This window comes from Arachis ipaensis, chromosome B9 (assembly GCF_059453495.1).
Source record: "Arachis ipaensis isolate K30076 ecotype BB chromosome B9, ASM5945349v1, whole genome shotgun sequence".
Classification (NCBI taxonomy): Eukaryota; Viridiplantae; Streptophyta; class Magnoliopsida; order Fabales; family Fabaceae; genus Arachis; species Arachis ipaensis.
Genome location: NC_142444.1, coordinates 34,920,936 through 34,929,366, shown reverse-complemented (window position 1 = coordinate 34,929,366; position 8,431 = coordinate 34,920,936).

The window sequence follows — 8,431 nt, the reverse complement described above, 5'->3', positions numbered from 1 at the left end:
TCTAGAGTTAATGGCTCCCAATTGTCAATCACTTGGACATTAGTAACTCAAGAGTTCCTAAGTTACCTTCCCAAGCCAAGAGCACTAAAATCTACTTTAAAATCCAACCAAGCATTTTATCAAATACTTGGAAGGCATAAAGGGAAAGCATAGTAAAAAGTGCAAGGAAAGTAAATCTACACTACTCAATTGCAAGAAATTAAACAAGAACAAATCAAATGAACAATAAAGGAACATGAAAACATAAATTGCATTAAAATGAAAATAGAAGAAACAAAAGTGCATGAACATAAAAGTAGAGAATCACAAGAATGAAATACAAAATTAGAGAGAGGAGAAGAAGAGGAACTAGAAATTGTAAAGAAAAAGTAAATCAAAGCATGAATTAAACATAGATCTAAGAAATTCTAATCTAGCTCTAACTTACTCCTCTCTCTAAAACTAACTTTCCCTCCAAAAATTAAAATAAACTAAACTAATGTGTGAAAGGTATCTAAAGTCCCCTTCAATCCATGGCTTAAATAGCATCAGAAATGAGTTGGATTGGGCCCACAAGGCTTTAGAATTCGCTGGCCACATATTGCTTTAAGTGGGTCATATGGCAGCAACAACGCGTGCACGTACAGTGCGCGTACGCATTACTATACGTATAACAACTATGGCAAATCTTATATTGTTTCGAATCCCCGGATGTTAGCTTTCCAACGCAACTGGAACCGCATCATTTGGACCTCTGTAGCCCAAGTTATGGTTGTTTAAGTGCGAAGAGGTCGGCTTGACAGCTTTTGCGATTCCTTCATTTCTTCATGAGTTCTCCATTTTTACATGCTTTTCGTTCATTCCCTTGATCCAATCTTTGCCTCCTAAATCTGAAATCACTTAACAAACATATCAAGGCATCTAATGGAATCAAGGTGAATTAAATTTAGCTATTCTAAGTCCTAAAAAGCATGTGTTCACTCTTAAGCACAATTAAAGGAGAATTTATAAAACCATGCTATTTCATTAAATAAATGTGGGCAAAAGGTGACAAAATCCCTTAAATGAGGCATAAGATAAACCCTACAAATGGGGTTTATCAACCTCCCCACACTTAAACCAAGCATGTCCTCATGCTTAGACCAAGAGAAAGTAAAGGGGTATCAACATTTATTCAATGAAATCTAACTAAATGCAACCTAAACTATATGCAATTATCTACATAAATGCAATTGCTTGGTCAAAATAAATCAATTTCCAAGAAGCATATATGCACAAGGGCTAAGGGCTAGCAAGTCTAATCCACAATTGAATTGAGTTATTAAATATTTTTACAAACTTGCCTGAAAAGTGATGATGATAGGTGGAAACATGTAATTGAGCATCAAACCCTCACCGGATGTGTTTGCACTCTATTCGCTCAAGTGTTTAGGGTTGATTCACTCAATTCTCCCCTAATCATGCTTTCCAAGATTTGTTTTTCTTCTAACAATCGACATATATTTCATGCATGCATACAAGTATCATGAGGTCTTTTCTTTAGGTTGTAATGGGGCTAGGGTCAAGGTAGGATGCATATTTGGTTAAGTGAGCTTGAAACTTGAATCTTTGATAAGCTTAGACTTCCCACCTAGCCTATGACATCCTATACAATTCCAAATCTAACCTAACTACCCATTTTTCTCTTTTTTAACATACTCATGCATTTTCTTTTCATTTCACAACTCATATGCATTGATCTTTATTGAATTTTACTTTGCTTTGGGGCATTTTGTCCCCTTTTTATTTCTTTTCCATGCTCTTCTTTTTGTTTCTTTTCCTTTTTCTTTTGTTTTTCTCATTTTTTTCTTTCAAACTATATACAAGAACATCAATGTATAAGGTCTATACATTTTATCAATACATGAGCATGTACCCAATTCCCAATAATTTCAATAAAAATACAAAACTACCCTTTTCATTCAACCAATATCCCAAGTTTCCCACACTTGAATGTTACACACACACACTAGCCTAAGCCAATCAAAGAACAAATGGGTTAATCGTAGGCTCAAAGTTGGCTAACAATGGAAGATAAAAGGTAAGGCTATTTGGGTAAGTGAGCTAAATAAAACGATGGCCTCAATCATATAAATGCATAAATACACAAAATAATGGACATAAAGAATCAAACAAATCAAAGATTACAATCATAAAAAGAGAATAATGCACACAAGAAGGAAAATAAGTGGTTATAAGATGTAACCACACCATTAGGCTCAAATCTCACTTGCTTGTGGTCTTAGCTCAAAAAACATGATCCACAATATATGTATAATTCAAGCAAGTTATATGAAAAGTTTTCACTCAAATCAATTGGTGCCCTATAGATAGAAATCTTGACAAATCTCATTATTTTGACTAAGCTTATTGTGTATATATATGCGAAATAAGAAAATGCAAGTAAAAATCCTAAAAACCTAGAATGAAATACAAAAGTGTTGGAATTAGAAACTTGTCACCCAAAATTACCGATCGGTCGGATGACCTCCCCACACTTAAAAGTTTGTACCGTCCTCGTTGCACTCAAAGATGAGCAAGGGGGTACGGCGACTTCCCGGATTGCTACCTTCAGCTGGTAGGTCAACCGGTTGCTGCGTGTTCTTTCTTCCGCTTCTATTTTTGCTTGTGGTGCATCGTTCATGAAAAACAAAAATATAACACCATAAGATGAGAAAACACAAAAGCAAAGAAGCAGACTGGTGTACGAAATTGTTACTCTGAGGTTGTAAAATTTGTTGTTCGTTCTGTCCCTGGCAATGGCGCCAATAACTGGTGCACAATACCATGGTCCAAGCATAACTTCACAGCTTCACACAACTAACCATCAAGTGCACTGGGTCGTCCAAGTAATAAAACCTTACGTGAGTAAGGGTCGATCCCACGGAGATTGTTGGTATAAAGCAAGCTATGGTCACCTTGTAAATCTCAGTCAGGCGGATATCAAATGGTTATAGTATTTTCGAATAATAATAATAATAAATAAATAGAAAATAAAGATAGAAATACTTATGTATATCATTGGTGAGAATTTCAGATAAGCGTATAGAGATGCTTTCGTTCCTCTGACTCTCTGCTTTCCCGCTGTCTTCATGCAATCAGTCTTACTCCTTTCCATGAAAAACTTTATGTAAGGGCATCACCATCGTCAATGGCTACATCCCATCCTCTCTGTGAAAATGGTCCGATGCGCTGTCACTGCATGGCTAATCATCTGGAGGTTCTCGATCATACTGGAATAGGATTTACTATCCTTTTGCGTCTGTCACTACGCCTAGCACTCGCGAGTTTGAAGTTCGTCACAGTCATTCAATCCCTGAATCCTACTCGGAATACCACAGACAAGGTTTAGACTTTCCGGATTCTCATGAATGCCGCCATCAATCTAGCTTATACCACGAAGATTCTGATTAAGAGATCCAAGAGATATTCATTCAATCTAAGGTGGAACGGAAATGGTTGTTAGGCACGTGTTCGTAAGGGAATGATGATGATTGTCACGTTCATCACATTCATATTGAAGTGCGAATGAATATCTTAGAAGCGGAATAAGTTGAATTGAATAAAGAAACAGTAATACTTTGCATTAATTCATGAGGAACAGCAGAGCTCCACACCTTAATCCATGGAGTGTAGAAACTCTACCATTAAAAATACATAAGTGAAAAGTTCAGGCATGGCTGAATGGCCAGCCCCCATGATCTAAGAACTAGACGTCCCAAGATGTCTAATACAATAGTAAAAAGTCCTATTTATACTAAACTAGCTACTAGGGTTTACAGAAGTAAGTAATTGATGCATAAATCCACTTTCGGGGCCCACTTGGTGTGTGCTTGGGCTGAGCTTAAATGTTACACGTGCAGAGGCTCTTTCTGGAGTTGAACGCCAGGTTGTAATGTGTTTTTGGCGTTCAACTCTGGTTCATGACGTGTTTCTGGCGTTTAACTCCAGACTGCAGCGTAGAACTGGCGTTCAACGCCCTTTTGTATCATCTAAACTCGGCCAAAGTATAGACTATTATATATTTCTGGAAAGCCCTGGATGTCTACTTTCCAACGCAATTGGAAGCGCACCATTTTGAGTTTTGTAGCTCCAGAAAATCCACTTTCAGTTCAGGGAGGTCAGAATCCAACAGCATCAGCAGTCCTTCTTCAACCTCTGAATCTGATTTTTGCTCAAGTCCCTCAATTTCAGCCAGAAAATACCTAAAATCACAGAAAAACACACAAACTCATGGTAAAGTCTAGAAATGTGAATTTAACATAAAAACTAATAAAAACATCCCTAAAAGTAACTAGATTCTACTAAAAACATACTAAAAACAATGCCAAAAAGCGTATAAATTATCCGCTCATCACATACACTGTTGGAATGAGGTAATAATCACTAGAATTGAGTGAGTGAATTAGTGTGACCTTAATGACAAATAAGTGTGTGAATTTTAAATTGCGCGCGGTTTAGAACACACATTATCATAAAAGCGATGTCACAAAAGAAGTATGCACTTCACTTATCCTAGTGTGCTTGAGATGCTTTAAGTAAACTTGTAAGGTAAAACAAGCATTAAAGAAGCATGAGAGCATTCAAGCTATAAACATATGGATGCATATGATCATGAAACACAATGCATTGAAGTAAATGCTCAACATCATTCATCAAGAAATTGCCTAGTCAAAGAATAAGGTTCAAATCACATGGTGGCCAAATCATGCAATTCAAAAGGATTTAAGAGCTTGAAGGCAATGTCATGTACTTGGTATTCACAAAAGTGAAGCATGAAGAACTTAAAACCAAGTAGCAAAATATAACCTCAATCATAGAATCCAACAAAGATTGTAAACATAATGATGTTAAGATAACATCCCTTTTTAATACTCAGCAGCAATTAATGGTAAACAAGAATAACAATCCAACACTTACAATGAAAAAGAGAAAATGAAATGAAAACTAACTAAAACTAACTAATTAACTAACTAACTAACTGATTAACTAACTAAAATAAATGGTTGTCAATGGTGTTTGGGAGTGTTGGATGAGGGGTAGAAGAAAGGAAGAAGAAAGGAGAAGGAAAGAAATGGAAAAAGGAGAAGAAAAGAAATGTGTTGAAGGAAGGACATCCGCATGTACGCGTGCATGGCGCGCGCGCGCGGATGGTGGTGCAATGGACGCAACGCGTACGCGTACATGGCGCGTCTGCGTCGGTGTCTTATTTCAAGAGTGGCGCGTACGCGTCATGTGCGCGTATGCGCGAGTTGGCTTGTGCGAAAGGCACAATGCGCGCGTAATGTTCACACAACTCTCGGGTTTTTGGCTTGGGGGTGGAATTTCTCAATCCACGCGTACGCGTACATGGCCCGTCCGCGTGGATAGGTGAAAATGCTTGAGGCACGCGTACGCGCGGATAGTGCTCTATTTTTTTTTTTCAAATTTTTTTAATGTTTTTGCACCCATCCAACCATTCCAAACCTCCAAACAGCTACCAAAACACCATAAAACCTTATTTAACATACTAAACTACCAATTATACTCAACAAATCAACCAAAAATATGAATTTAAACTAATTACCAATATGTACAAAAAGAGAAAATGTAAAGAAGTTACCATGGTGCGGTGTCTCCCACCTAGCACTTTTGTTTATTGTCCTTAAGTTGGACTTATGGGGAGCTCCATCAAGGTGGCTTGTGCTTAAATTCTTCTTGGAACTCCCACCAATGCTTGGTTCTCCATTGTGCCTCAAGATTTCTTATTTGTTGCACCAAGTGGTGATGGAGTTCTTCACAAGCTTGGGGCTCCTAAAGTTGATCTTTTTCTTGTAATCCGGGATCCCACACTTTATTTTCACACCCGTCTTGAAGTTGATTCTCATTGATCCATGTGGGTGCCATAGTTTTTGAATTCTCATTCAAGTGACCAAACATCATCTTAGACCCAAGCAATCTAGTTCTACACCAACCGTTGCAATTAAGCTTTCAACGTGTAACCGTCATGAACCTAGAATGATATTTTCAACCACTAGCCATCTTCTTTTTGCTCTTAAAGCCACAAATATATCTAAGTTGACCATCCGTCTCAAGCAAACCATATTCAAGGGGAATAATAAAGCTTGAGTATAAGGAATTTACCCACTTAAATGAAAGAATGGATGGTGGTGGCTTGGGGAGAGGTATCTCCAATGTGCTTGTAAGCTCTACTCTCTTGTGTTCTTCTTTGACCACCTCCACCTCTTGACAACTTTCTTTAATTTCAACCCTTTGTTCATCAATTTCATCTACCTCTTCTCCATCACTCAAATCATAAATGGGAGGTTGAGAGAAATCTACATCCACACTGCTTTCCATCTCATTGGGAGAAGCTTCTTCAAATTCAAAAGATTCACCACCAAGAGGGTTGGATGCATGATCTTCATCACCAAGAGAACTCAATTCTTGCTTCATTCCTTCTAAGTCTTCATTAAAAAATTGTTTTGTAGGTTGTGCACTCTCCTCCTCAATATCAAATTCAATCTTCTTAGAGGAATTTTCTTCAACTCTAGGTTCCCAAGGAGGTTCCGCATTTCCTAAGTCTTCAACCACTTCTTCCTCTTCTTCAATGATCATAGGCTCCTCCAATTGCTCTAATACAAAATAACATTCCTCATGTTTCACCGGAGTTTCCAATCTCTCCTTCATGCTATGCTTTTCAATTAGTTTTCCACATGTGACCATGGGAGTGCTTTGAGTGCTCAAGTATTGGGAGGCTAGAGTGCTTACCACCTTGGTCAAGGTAGCCACAAATTCTAGTGTCTCCCTTTGCATTTCTCCTTGCCCTTGAAGTATAAGGCTAAGGATTTCATTCATGGAGGATTGGAGTGGATAAGAGGGTTCATTGTCTTGGAGAAAGGGTTCAAAATAGGAAGGTGGTTCTTCTTGGTAAGGGTATGGTGGTATATATTGAGGTGGTTCTTGGGAGTAGTGATCTTGAAATGGTGGTTCCATGTATGGCTCATATGGTTCAAAAGATGGTTGGTATGGTGGATATGGATCAATGTCATATGGAGGTGTTTGGTGAAAATAGGCTTGTGAGTGTGGTTGAGGTTCATGTTGAGGATATGACTCAAAGGTATATGGTGGTGGTTCTTGAAAGTCACAAGGAGATTCACCATAGCCATTGGATTTGTATGCATCATAGAATGGCTCTTCTTCATAGTACATTGGTGGAGGTTGTTGCCAAGAGGATTGATCACATGCATATGGCTCCTCCTACCTTTAATTGTCCCATCCTTGATACACATCTTCATTGTAGCTCTCATTTCCTACAACATAATTGTAATCACACTCATAGCCAAAGTGAGAATTCATAGTGAAAAAAGAAAATAAAATTCAAAAGCTAATAGAAAAATAATGAAACAAAATCCTAAAACTAGCAAAAACTAACAAGCAATCCAAAAATAAAGTTATTCACAGTATTCACATATATACAATAACCAATAACACAACACCATTACAATTTCCTGGCAACGGCGCCATTTTGATGAATTGACTTTTGACGGTTTAGAATTTCACAAATGAAGCCTCGTTGCAAGTATAGTTTCTAAACCAACAATAGTCCTTTCATATAAAAATTTGTCTGTCACAAGTAACAAACCCCTAAATTTATAAACCGAAGTATTGAACCTCGGGTCGTTCTCCCTAGGAATTAAAATAAAGTGCTTTCTTATTGGTTATGAGGTATTTTTGGGGTTTTTGATAAGAGTCATGAAAGATAAATGACAATGAAAATAAACTAACAACTAAAAAGGTCTTGGCAAAGGTTGGTGGTCAAGGATCTCTATCCTTATCACTAACCACAACATGAGAATTGGCAAGGACCAACCCCACTAAGTCAACCCCTAACTAATAGTAGAGGAAAGTCAAGTGAGCTATGTCAATCCAAGTCCATAAGTCCTAGTTCTCTACCAAATCAATTAGTGAGATCTAGAGTTAATGGCTCCCAATCGTCAATCACTTGGACATTAGTAACTCAAGAGTTCCTAAGTTACCTTCCCAAGCCAAGAGCACTAAAATCTACTTTAAAATCCAACCAAGCATTTTATCAAACACTTGGAAGGCATAAAAGGAAAGCATAGTAAAAAGTGCAAGAAAAGTAAATCCACACTACTCAATTGCAAGAAATTAAACAACAATAAATCAAATGAACAATAAAGGAACATGAAAACATAAATTGCCTTAAAATGAAAATAGAAGAAACAAAGGTGCAAGAACATAAAAGTAGAGAATCACAAGAATGAAATACAAAATTAGAGAGAGAGGAGAAGAAGAGGAACTAGAAATTGTAAAGGAAAAGTAAATCAAAGCATGAATTAAACATAGATCTAAGAAATTCTAATCTAGATCTAACCTACTCCTAATCCTAGAGAGAAGTGAGAGCTTCTCT